Source organism: Calliphora vicina, chromosome 5, assembly GCF_958450345.1.
Source record: "Calliphora vicina chromosome 5, idCalVici1.1, whole genome shotgun sequence".
NCBI classification, from domain to species: domain Eukaryota; kingdom Metazoa; phylum Arthropoda; class Insecta; order Diptera; family Calliphoridae; genus Calliphora; species Calliphora vicina.
In genome coordinates this window covers 43,924,656-43,938,633 of record NC_088784.1, presented here as the reverse complement: position 1 = coordinate 43,938,633, position 13,978 = coordinate 43,924,656, and the positions used below count along the sequence as shown (strand labels likewise).

Genomic DNA, 13,978 nt, shown 5'->3' with positions numbered 1-13,978 from the left:
AGAGTTTTGCTTGCCAAACAAATGGCTTGTAGATCGATAGATGGGTCATGTGTGTCTCTATACAAACATATAGAACACCAGGCCACACGATGACGTTGTGAGCTCTTAACATAAAAAAAGTGAATGCATAGTCTGGTCAACCATCTAAAACCCTACAGTTGTTATGTTTATGTAGTTACTAGCTTAGTTTATTTAATTTTAGTAGTTTTAAAGGAAATACAACGTGATTTTGCCATCAATAATGTGAAAATGTTACCAAGTGATTTTCAAAAAACTGTATATAATATATTTTCTGATTTCTGAGGCATCAGTGATCACAATGGTGTAATTACTTTATTAAAATTCCAAATCCTTCACCTTCTAAAACCACAGATTTAGCACATTTTTTCAGAATAAAAAAACTTCTGAATATTATCGAAAAAAGTTTTAAAATATTTTTTTACCAAATGCGATAAGAATTATTCTAAATTAACCTTTTAGATTAAGATGATGTCTTAAATTTCCATATGATAGACTGATGGAGTTTTTATTTGATTCACTTGTATTTGGAAATAAAAAGTAATTCGATTGTATTTCAAGTTGTTTTTTTTTCTATTTTTTACGGGCATTGAAATTTGGTTTCATTAATTTCAACCGACTATTTCGACAATCAGGTGTTCGATAAATGCTAAATGAACAATGCAAGTAAAATTACATATTGCTGCCAACATAAAAAAGACAAAATTAATAAAAACAATATTTAAACGTTTATGTATAAGATTTAGACTGTTAAGAGATTATAAAACACTTACGGCCGTATTCATAAAAATTTTAAACAGCATTTTAAGGCATTTTTAAGCCAAATTCCTTAAATTTGTATTCATAAACGTATTTTAGCTTAAAATACCTATTTCAAATGTTGTTTAAATAAACGAATTTTAAAATTGGTTCGACCCTATTTTAAATCTATTTTAAAATTACTTTTTATGGTTTTGATGTTTATTTGTGTTAATTTTGAAAAATTGTAATAATTTAACAAATAATTTACACGCTATTTTTAATAGATCGTATTGGTAAGTATGAGTGTAAATTAAACCATTTTAGTTTCTAATTGAATTTTGTTTCTAACAGAAACAATTGCCAAAATTTCAAACTCGTCAAGCAAAAATTTACAAGAAGAGAGTCGACCGGTTTTCCATTCTGGATAACGAATTTAAGAAAAAATATCGTTTTAATAAACAAACGGTAAGGAAAATTGCCGATTTAATTAAAACAGATATTTCTGTAGATCGTCGAGGATGTGGAACACCGCCAGAACTTCAAGTTCTAGCAGCTTTACGTTGTTGGGGACGAAGAGAAGTATGTTGTGTGGTTTGTGATGTTAACGAAAACAAACAACGTTCTTCTAGTTTCAGGATGATGCTGGAGACCTTCATGGTCTTGCACAACCAACGCACATAGGTCTGGCGAACCACATTTTTTGGCCAAAACTCTCAAAACTCTTTTTCCTATATTTGTTGTTAGGATGTAGTAGCATACACTTCAGATAAACAAAAAAAAATATTTTGTTTTTACAAACTTCAATTAACCGTTATTCTATGAAGGGAGAAAGTTCAATGTTTTAAGTGCAGTGGTAAACTGAAACACGTGGTGTAATTTTTTGTTTTCTTTGAGTCACATATTACACGAAAATAAATAAACTTTTTAAGTCAGTTAGTTATGGATATTAATGACGATGGAAAGTAGTTAAATTTTTAATAGTGAAATATTCAATAAAAATTATGGTAATAAGAAATTACATAAAAAACTTTCATAACCTAAAAATCAGTGATTTTAACTTTTTATAAAAAAAAAATAGTATATAACTTATATAATTTCAACCGATTTCAACCAACCAAAAACGCACAAAATTACAGTGATATTTTGTGCTTACGAATCATCAATAACTTTCTGCTAGTTTTTGCTTATTTTGAAGAAATCAATTTTTGTTTCAGGAAACTTTTGCTTCAAAAATTATAATTTACTCATAATTATATAATGTATATAACATACATAATTTCAACCGATTTCAACCAACCAAAAACGCACAAAATTACAGTGGTATTTTGTGCTTAGGAATCATCCATAACTTTCTGCTAGTTTTTGCTTATTTTTAAGAAATCAATTTTTGTTTCAGGATACTTTTACTTCAAAAATTGTGATTTACTCAGAGTTTGGCAGAGTGGAAGTGAAAAAAAATAGAAAAAAGTTAAATTATTAAAAACTTAATAAAATGTATGTTTTTTGTTATTAATTGTATCATTTGTATGAATTTGTGTATATAAGTGAATTTTTAGTTTTGGCCAAAAAAAGTTGGTCGCCAGACCTATGTGCAACGGTAAGCAGCATTTGTGAAAAAGTTGCTCGTGCCTTGGCTTAGCATGGGAAACACTATATAAAAATGCCATCATCTATAGAAGAAGAGGTGGAAGTAGCTAAACAATTCAAAGCTATCAGGAACTTTCCTGGAATTATTGGTGCCATAGCTGGAACACACATCAAAATTAATAAAACTGGAGGTGACCTAGCCCAATATTATATAAATAGGAAAGGATTTTATTCGCTGAATGTGCAGGTAACAACAAATTTAATCAGTAATTTCTGAATTTATTTATTTGTTGTATAGGTGGTTTGCAACGCCCAACATAGAATTTTAGATATAGTGGCAAGATGAAGAGGAAGTACCCACGACTGCCGTATTTTTAATGAATCAAAAATAAAAGACCGATTTGAAAACAATGAGTTTCGAGGCTACAAACTAATGCCATACTTATTCACCCCTTTACAAAAGCCCCAAAATGTGAAATATTTAAAAAAAAGATACGTAGAACAGTTGTACAACCAACACAACATGCTACACCACCACAGCATCAAGCAGCACCACCACAACAACAACCAGCAGCACCACAGCAACAAACAGTACTACCAAAACAGCAAGTAGCAGCACCAAAACAACAAACAGCTCCACCAAAACAACAACAAACAGCAGCACTAAAACAACAAACCTCATCAGTACTACAACAACAAATATTGCCACCACAACTAATATCACCACCACAACAACAACATGCATCACCACCACAACAACAGCATGCAGCACCACCACTTCCTCCACCTCTTCCTAGAGGACTAAATATATTTCTTTTTATATTTTTTATTTGTTTTGAAAAAAACTTTTTTTTATTTTTTAATATTTTTTTTTATTTTTTTAATATTACTTTTTTTAATTATTTTTAATACCTTTTTTAATACATTATTTTCCAAAAACCGTCTACTTTCATAATATATATGGCTTGTACCTAGCCAATTACCACGTTTTCGTAATAAATCAGCAACCATTTTTTTTGGCCATTTTGGAGGAATCCATTTTTCTATGGAACCCCTCACACGATTTTTAGCACGATTGTCTCATTATGTTCCAAAAACTGATTACTTTCATAATATATATGGCTTGTACCGAGCCACTTCCAACGTTTCCCGTAATAAATCAGCAACGATTTTTTTTGGCCATTTTGGAGGAACCCATTTTTCTATGGAACCACTCACACGATTTTTAGCACGATTGTCTCATTATGTTCCAAATACTGTCTACTTTCATAATATATATGGCTTGTACCGAGCCACTTCCCACGTTTCCCGTAATAAATCAGCAACGATTTTTTTGGGCCATTTTGGAGAAAATCATTCTTCTCTGGAACCAATCACACGATTTTTAGCACGATTGGCTCATTTTGTTCCAAAAACGGTCTACTTTCATAATATATACGGCTTGAACCAAGCCACTACCCATATTATTTATAATTGTGTATTTTTACTTCCTGATTTTCTTAATTCGACGCTGAGTTAAAAATACCCATTAATTGGGTATTTTTACTTCCCGGATTTTTAAATTCCCAAAATCGACGCTATCTTGGCTCACGTATTTTTTTGAAAAAATTTTTATTTGTTTTCGTAAAAGTGGTTGCAGAATAATATTTAATGAACGCTATAGAAAATAATTATTATTTTAGTTTTCTCACTTGGCATTGTAACAGAAAATTTTTGTAATTGTTTTATTTTGTATCGGTCTTTTATATCAGCTAATTTAGATTTGAAATTGCACACTTAGTTATGAGGGGTTGTTCACAACATTCGTATTTTTTCATGTTATTATTTTAGTACTTCTGAAATTAGGACACCTTGTGAATTAGCTTAATATGTATTAAAAATAATATACAACACTTGTACATAACAAAATATTTTCTTTATTAAAATTTTGTTTGAATTTTTTTATAGAATCCAACAATTTTTTAAATGATTGAAAAAATTTTATGTTTACTTTGAAACAAAAACAAATATATAGTGAATTTTGATAAACTTTGAAAAAAATATTTATGTATGTACACAATTTTTAAGTTTTGGTCTTCATGAAACAGACTAGGAGTTCAAGGGCTCAATAACTCCTCACGTTTCAAGATGTGTAAGTATGTATGAACTTAAAATTCTTTATTATATTATTGTTAAACATTCCGGTATAATTGCAGACGCTGTTAGCTTCCTATGACAGAAATTTGGGAGAATACGACATAAATGGTAAGACGATTGATTTTCAAGTAAGATGAATGTGAAAACTGGTTTATCTTCCCACAGGTGAACAATATCCATATAACTTGGATTCCCGTTTGCTGGAAAGTCCGTAAGTTTGGCAGAAACTAATCCATATTTTGTATAGCAGTATTTTTTACAGAAAATATTGTGTATAACAATATTTTATATAGAAAATATTGTGTATAACAGTATTTTCTTTAGAAAATATTATGTATAATAGTATTTTCTTTAAAAACTATTGAGTATAACAGTATTTTATGTAGAAAATATTGTGTATAACAGTATTTTATGTAGAAACTATTTTGTATAACAGTATTTTATATAGAAAATATTGTGTATAACAGTATTTTATATAGAAAATATTGTTTATAATATTATATATAATATTTATTGATTTTGAATTTAAATGTTATTAATATTTTAATTGATTTAATAATAAATATTGTTTGAATATCTATTCAAAACCAATTATTTGTTTGTATGGTTTTATAAAAAATATTGTTTGATTTTATGTGGAATTTCAAATAATATGTTTCATTGATAGTTAAAATATTTTAATAAGAAAAAAACAAATTTTTTTTCAATAAAATATTTACAAATTTTGTTGTTTGATTTTGTGATTTTTGTGATAAGCCTAGTACCAAGGCGAATTTATACAAGGTGCTATCAGTTCTACAAATACAACAATTGGTCTTAACAAATGTCAAAAAACAAAAATGAAAAAATAAACAAATATGTATTAAAACTTAATGTAGTGTAGATAATTGTATAGTGAGGGCTTTACTTATTTATGTAAAAAATAAATATTTCGTTAATACGATTAGAATATGTAGATATTTAAATATAAAAACAAGCTTTGACAACTGTTAAAACCAAAAATCGAAAAAAAAATTATCAACTGTTTGACTCCACCTTGTATAAATTCGCCTTGCCTAGTACTCTGTTCATATTTGCGAAAAATTATGGTTTTTTCATGCGAAAAATTTTACATGCTGTTTGACAGCTAGCTGTTGGTTTTAATTTCGTGCGAAAGAAGTGCTGCGTATGTTATTTCGTGTGGAAAAATAAGGTTGCCAGATTTATTTCACATGTTTTCCACAATAAAAACAGAGTACTGCTTTTGCGAAATTATTTCGCATATATTTCATTCCAAATATTTTATATGTAGTTTGACAGCATTTCGCACGAAATTTTGAACAGAGTACCTAGCTATAGGTTCCATTTCAATAAAATATTCAATTGACTTAATGAATTTTGTAATTGGATTTGAATTTTGGTTTTTTCTGTGTATATAAATTGTTAAATTTCATACATTCAAATAAGAATTCAAATTATAAATTGCTGAATTAAATACAATTTTTTGTGCATTTGAAATAAAATATCTTCTGCGTAAACTAGTCTTTCTAACAATTGTTATATTATTTCAGTTGTTATACCATCATATCTGTGGACATTTGACAAAACGACTTCTCTCGAGATAAGACAATTTTACAGGATTTTTGTATTTTGTATAAAATTTGAATGCGCTTCTTTTGGTCTTATCGCCGTATTTCTATGACTTTTAGAACATAAGACACGCAATCGAAAAAACGACCTCTTTCAGGTTTTCCCCAATTTCAATTTGATAAAACAACTTCTCTCATAGAATTCAAATCATTTAAAAAAAACTAGTAACTGCCTTTTGACAAAACAGCCTACTCTATTTAGTTTTAGCACATTTTTAACAATTATTTTTTGATAAAACAGCTTCTTTCGAAAGAAGTCGTTTTTTCGAAAACAAAGATTGAAAAACCTAACACTTGTCTGAGACAAGTACAGTGAGTGTCACTCAAAATCGTACAACATATTTTTTTTTAAATATTATGAAATTATTATCGGTGATTATATAAAAAATTAAAAGTCATTTAATTAATTGGAACAAAAAATATGTATTTCAACAAAAAAGTTAACAAAATCTCAATTCCTTAAAAAAATATTGATGAAAATTAAAAAATATCACAAAATTCATATTTCACTTAAATTCGTAAACTTATATTAAATTATAATTAAAATTTTAAAAAAATTTAATATTAAATAATCCTAAACTTTGTAGGGTATCCTTTGCTACTTTTTAGTGCCTGTACGATTTTAAATGAAGCGTTGATATTCTGGGTACTGACAGTGTTACCCAATTTTTTTATTTGTAGATAAGGGCAATTAAAATTTTACCATATTTTCTGATAGGTAATAGCACACACAATATAAAAATAGCATTTTAAAATATTTCCAAAACACCAACTTTCTAAAACTAATGAATAATATTTTACTACGATTTTAAGTGACATTCACTGTAGATTTTTAAATCAGTTGATCGCGAGTTTTCGTTTTGACAAAACGTCTTGTATCGACAGAGGTTCTTTTACAAAAACGAAAATTTAAAAAAGTTAAGTCTTAAGGTAGGGTCAGACTACGCAAATTATTTGACACAAGATGTTTCATATTGTTACGTTTTAACCTTTTCAAAACGCTGGTTTATTTCCTTTAAATAAACCGGATACTTTTGATTGCAAATAAAAGCCGTTTGGTAGTTTAAAAATTGTAACAACTCTTTATTTATTTAAAATGTACAACAGCAGAATTAAATAGTCACTCAATGTTTTTTTTATACACGTTTATAAATTCTCAGAAATACAGACACAATTTATAATGTACACGAATTTACTTGAAAAACACAACACACTTTAAGGCACTTAGTTGATGTTTAATCGAAAAGCGTCTCTGATAAACTCACTAACGACTGCAACCTCTGCCACTATTTATAACACTGCATTACCATCTAGAAAGCTCTTTAACTGTCAAAGTTCGAATATTCTAGATCATACGCCATCTGTGGTGTACTTTCTACAATGTTCTTTAACGGATTATTCGAAATCGAATACAGCGTTGCCAACTTACAATCAAATCAACTGAAAGCTTTTATTTAACAATGCCCACAGATATGTTACAGTTTTACAGCACTGTTACTTGAAAGCATTATGCTACTTTTAAATCAGCCGTTAAAATCGTTATATTTGATTCAAGTACAATTTCGTAACAATATGTTTGATCAAAACTACATCAAATAATTCATGGGTTGATTTTGTGTTCACACTGTACACATTTATTTGCCATATTTGTTTAATCAAACTACACCGAAATACTATCAAACACACAAAGGGGAAAATATATTTGACTTGTGGTCACATTTATGGTAATATTTGTTCTAAATAATTATTAAATAAAGCTGCAAAACAACTTTAATTTCTTTCATCAATAAAAAGACATTTCTAGAAAGTAAAATATTACCAGATTTTGCTTTACATTTGAAAGAATTATGAAATTTCAGTACTTTTATTTAAGCGTCAAATATTTTATGTTTCTAGTTTGAACAGAAAATATTTTTGCACTGCAAACAAGAAAACAACTGAATTTGGTCAAACAAATTTATTTGCCAATATGAAAACATTCTTGTAATGTGACCAATGTGTGACCACTAAACAGCAAATATTTTCCTGCATTTTGGGTATTTTTTTATTTGATCTTGCAATTCATTTGCAAGATCAAACAGCGTCAAATAACAGCTGTTGCATCATGTGTTATCGCAAAAGTAGTGTTGCTATATCTTAAATTAAAAATCGCTAAATAATGAAAACAAATCGCGAAAAAAACACAAGCTTGAACAATTTAATAATATAATTATTAAATGTTTATTTATTAAATTATATTACTATCACAATTCATAATTGAAATTGAATGGAAATGTAATCATGTTTTATACTTGAAAAATATTTGAAATATTAAATATTTTTCAAACAAAAAACATGGCTTGAATTTATGTTTCCTTTGTACTGGAGAATGCTATTGAAATGAAGTGTAATACAACCACAGAGTATACAGAGGCGTCAAATTTGACAGTTCAAAAACACTAAAATCAGCTTTTTTGAAATTATTTCGCTAGAAAGAGAAAACAAATTTGCGGTTTAATACAGACAGTGCGTTAAAACAAACAACACTATATAATGCTATTTTGTAAACAAAACAAGAAAATGAAAATAAATTTTGTGCAAACTGTTAAAATGTTTTAATTGTTTATATGTAAATGTGTGTCTGTTTTATTAATTTATAAACATATTATGTTTTTGTTATCGTGTTTCAACAAAACAACAACGGCAACATATCCTGACGAGAGATATTTGATGCAACAAGAGCTGAATAAAAAGATTCGCCCACTTGGAATTGGTGGATAGAACCTATGAGGTGACTATAACGAGAGGAAGGCGAGAAGCCTCATAGAATGAGTTAAATTGTATGTATTCTGAGTGGACAAATTGGGTTATAATGTGTTGTTACTGTTGTTACAGCTCGACTGTGGCCGATAGTTCTTTCCTGGGGAAAAAACTTTCGGTTGATACTGCTGTCGCTGGGTTGACAATCTTTGGCCGAGTATGAATCGGGTCATTCCGGAGCGAAGATCCAATTGTCGTGGACCATTCCTCTACAAATTCTGGATAAAATATAAGTTCTCTCATTTCAAAGGAACAATAGAAATACCAAAGTGAGTCCTCTCCTCTACGATATCAAATAGCTGCAATACAACTCGAAGAAGGTTGTAACATTTAACAGATAGCTGTTTTTTTACATGATATTGCCCGTGGACCATTTTTTCATGACTGGGAGCACGTAGTAGTAAATAATTATACACATGAAACCGAAGCATTTCCCTGTATCGATCATATCTCTGAGCAAATAAACAAAGACCTATTTCCAGAATTGCGTACCAAGAACAATTTTGGTATAGAATTAATTAAGGCCCTAATAGGTGGTCGTATTGATGAATTTAAATTGGAAATTCAACTACCCCAGCAATTTCGATTTATATTTGAGGTTAGTACTTACATATCTTTATTTTAAAGTATAAGTTTTCTTTAATAAACTTTTTCTCTTAACAGATTGTCAGCAATAAACGTTCAAAACTAGATTTTGATAAATGGGATTACTTAAAACGTGATTACCAAAGTAAATTAATAAAGTAGACTCAGTAGAACAGCTGACTATTTTTTTTATTCGGTCTGAACTGTCAATTCACTTGTGGTTGTTGTGGCGAAAAATACAACAAGCCCAAAAGCAAAAACAACAACAGGCAACTTTGACAGCTCAGACCTTAAACCAAAAACAAAATTGCTTGTGGTTTTTGTAAATGTTGTATTTGTTGTAGTACTGTCGCTACTTTATTAATTTACTTTGGTGATTACTATTATTTGAAGGATCTAAGTCAGTAATGTTCATCCCATACAACAATTGCTTAAAAAATTTAAACACATTTGTTACGCTCTTTTAAAGAGCGTAATAAATGTCTCATTTTTCAGAAATTCAATAAGCATTGTTGTTGGTTAGTTTTTGGATGAAGCATAGCAAACACACGCGTTTCAATTACAATTGAACACAAAAAAACAAAGTTAAAAATAAATAAAAAATTTGAGAGTATTTCGGCCGTATAATGTATATTCTTTCATTTCCTTAAAATTTAAATTATATTCATTTAATAAATTGGTTTTATTTGACAAAAATTCTAAATTTAAACTTTCTTCATTTTGTTGTTATTTTAAGTGTTTGACATTATGTTTGCTGGGTAGCTCTCTCACCAAATATCTTCATTTTTATTTTTGAACATCACTGATCTAAGTCAGTAATGCGCAGCCCAAAGCACAATTGTGCAGAATCAAATCACACGTATTCTTATGCTCTTACATTTTAGTAGGCGTTGTCCACTCAACGAGACAACTAGGAATACGCATGAGCACTGGTGTATGACTTTTTCTTTATTTTTTCAGTTTTTGTATTTGTGTGTTTGTAGGTGCACTGAATAAAATAAAGAATTGAATGTATTGGTGAGAGGATTTATTTTTGCGAACCTCTGATCTAAGCAGCGTTGCCACTCATAAAATATTTTTCCTACCAAATTTCTAATTAAAAACTACCAAAACCTACCAAATTTAAAACATTTGAGAAATGCTATATGGATTCGTTTCAAAATTAATAGTTAACTTAGGGCACTGCTACACGTTCAATATATATTGACCGCGATCCAGTATCGCGATATTTATTGAACGTGTAGCATACGGTATTGATGGATCGCAATCCAAATCGCAGAATAACCTCATTTTGCATGATCCATTTCAATGGATATCACAATATATATTGAACGTGTAGCAGTGCCCTTAAAATTATATTATTGCTGCTATAAAATCATAAATATGTTAAAATCGTTCAGTTTTCGAGATTTTATTTTTGAGTCGATTTAACGATGTCCTTCCGTACGTCTGTCTGGTTGTCCATGTATTTCGCATAGCCCCATATAAATGTCCTCCAGAAATAAGACATTATCCGTCATAAATGCTTGATTTATATAGATATTAAATAACATTTTTACAAATAAATTACACCTAAAAATTAAATTCATAATTGACCATAGCTCCTATATAAGGCCCTCTTCCGAAAATTACTTAAACGAGCATAAAACTCCTAAAAGTGTTGGTATCCCGAAAAAATTCAACACAAATAAGTTTCATGTAGAAATAAATTACGCGTCCTAATTTCCATAATTGGATATTTAAAGTGTCAGATGAAACTGAAATATTGAAGCAGAGTTTAACACATATTATTAGAAAATAAAAGTTTTGAGAGCCCTTTGGCATTTTTTGAACTCAACACTACTAAATAAATACACATTTACCTGACTAAACTAAATATTTAAGAAAATGATATGTTGATATTTTGCAAATATGTAGTTTTATTATTTTGGCTTAACATACATAAGTAGTTTTTCGTTATTATTTTAATTATTTTGTTCTTAAGAATACTTATGTATTCAGAAATATCGTAGCCTAATATCGGAACAAACCAACCAAACTACCAAAAGTCAATTTGTTAACTTGATACTACCAATTTTGGTCCAATTGGACCAAAGCGGCAACGCTGGATCTAAGTCATCTCAATATGGATTTTGACATTTACAATTTAAATAAAGAAAACACAACTTAGTACTTTTAAAAAAAGTATATAAATTTATTGAAATAAAATTTAAAAGAAAAATAATAAAAACTAACTAAAAGTTAATTAAAAACAAAAGAAAAGTTTTATTAAATAAATATTATGCAGATTTACTTTATTTGTTCATTTTTAATTACACAAAAAAAGATATATAATTAAGTACTTGTTAAACATATAAACAATTACTTTTGTAAATATTATAAAATAAGAAATTTAACTTTTCGGGAAACAAACGATTGTGATGATTGTTGAATTGCATTTTGATGCTAAGTTTGTTTGTAAAAACTGGGGTCACTTAACACATGCATTTGGAAACATCAGAAACTTCAGTATAGGGTGTTTCGTTATCTAGAATTTGGAAGATTTAAGAACATGTCAGTTTTGTAGTAATCATATTAGGTGCTGTTCAAAATAAATTTACGTAAGTGTTATGAAATGGTAACAAACATGTATACTTACTGTCAAAATTTCAACCATATCATCAGAGCAGCAATGTCACAAGCTGTTAGGAGAAGATTCTAGTTTTTACAATTTGGTACTTCATGTGAATCTCATTTTTTTTAAGCAAAAGCTCCATTTTACAAAATCTGGTCGTTTGGTAAACTAGGTTGCATCATGTCGTCACAGTTCTTGAGGTTTGCTGAATTCAGACTGTGTAAAGATAATAAATAATTATTTAATGGAATTGTACTTTTATGGAATAAACGAATAGCAGACTAAGGTTTCCTAGTCTGTTATTGATTTTTTTCGACCTTTTCTGGTCTAGATCCAACATGTTTTGTCGGTAACAGCACCACCTCAAGTAGGACGTGGCTCTTCACCACGCATGTTGGTCTTGGGCAAGGAGAAGCTTTAATAGACGCTACACTTGCCCCTGGATTATCGAAGAACATGTAATGTTATACACTACATTATTCTACGATTCATAATCCTAGGTGCCAAATTTTTTTGATCACAACAACGATCAAATGACTATTCTACTGGATAATATATATTACAAAATTTTATAATATACACAATGAAGAAAACTATAATGTAATAATAAATAATATGCAATAATATGATACACAATTTCCATCATTGCAATAATAAAGAAAATGATGTAGATAAAAGAAATATTTTATATGTAAATAATCCATAATACAAATATAACATACATACATGCAAAAATGAAAATAAATATAAATATGTACATAGTTCATGAATATAATGTTGACAATAAAGAAAAAAATTCAAACTTCATGAAATTATATAAAGAAAATAAAAAAGAACCAATAAGAAAATAATTCATAGTTAAATAAAATATAAATATGCATTTTCAATATAATTAAAAATTTTTTGAAAATGTATTTACAATTTTTAAATATGTTTTTGTTAGTAAATTTGTGTGTTGGCCCAAATATATTTAAAATTGAGATTATGTTCTGCCATCTAAGTCCAAAATTTGAAACATTTAAAAACAAAAAATGAATTGTCGATCATGGTCAGACCTAATTCTCGCAAGGGTAATATAAAATAAGAGAAGATAAATTGAATATATACTAAATTGCAAACCCTAAAAAGTGAAATAATTAAAAACTGTATCTTTAAACTGCAATCAAACTACTAAACAAATATTTACCTATTTGAAACGCACAAGTACTTTACTTTAAACTTTGGCTCTTTAAGTTTTGCATTAAAGAAGCGTATAACAAAAAGAATTCGAATACGAATAAATAAATTTAACATATCCTTGTGCTTCATATTACTACAACATAAAAAGGGTTCTATTTTGATTAATTCGTAGAAAATGATTTGACGAAGGCCACTTTTTAAGATAATCTACAAATGCCTGGGGGGGTTGAACTAAATTGCATTTGGTAAATTGCTTTTCATAGGTGAATAAAAATTCATCTGAGATAGGCTTACCATTAAAATAAGGCAAAGGAAGACTACATTCATGCATTTTGTAGATTTTTAGGTAAAAATACACAGAAACGTACGCAAAGGCACTTTTATCTAAAAATTCCTGTTCATTTAAGGAAACCTTACTAATATCTACTTCTGTCACTGTTGCTATTTTAAGGGAAGGGTTAGGGAGAGAATGAAATTCTTCCCAAAGTTTGCTGTTGTCTATTGTAAACGCTTCATCCACTATGGAAAAATCGATTATAGAATCGTTGGGCGAAACATTTTCGCAATTTCCGTTGACAACATTGTTAACATAATGGAGTCCCCAGCGTTTTTGGAATGAACTAGAAAAATTTCGGGTCGTAATTGAAACTGAATTCCCTGATCCCTTGCGGATTTGGCCAAAGAAATGCTC

At 28.9% G+C, this 13,978-nt stretch overlaps 1 pseudogene; it reads left to right on the top strand.

Annotated features, from left to right (window-relative positions):
* Positions 1–1,058: 1,058 nt before the first annotated feature.
* On the top strand, positions 1,059–12,529 carry LOC135961192 (putative nuclease HARBI1; annotated as a pseudogene).
* Positions 12,530–13,978: the final 1,449 nt, after the last annotated feature.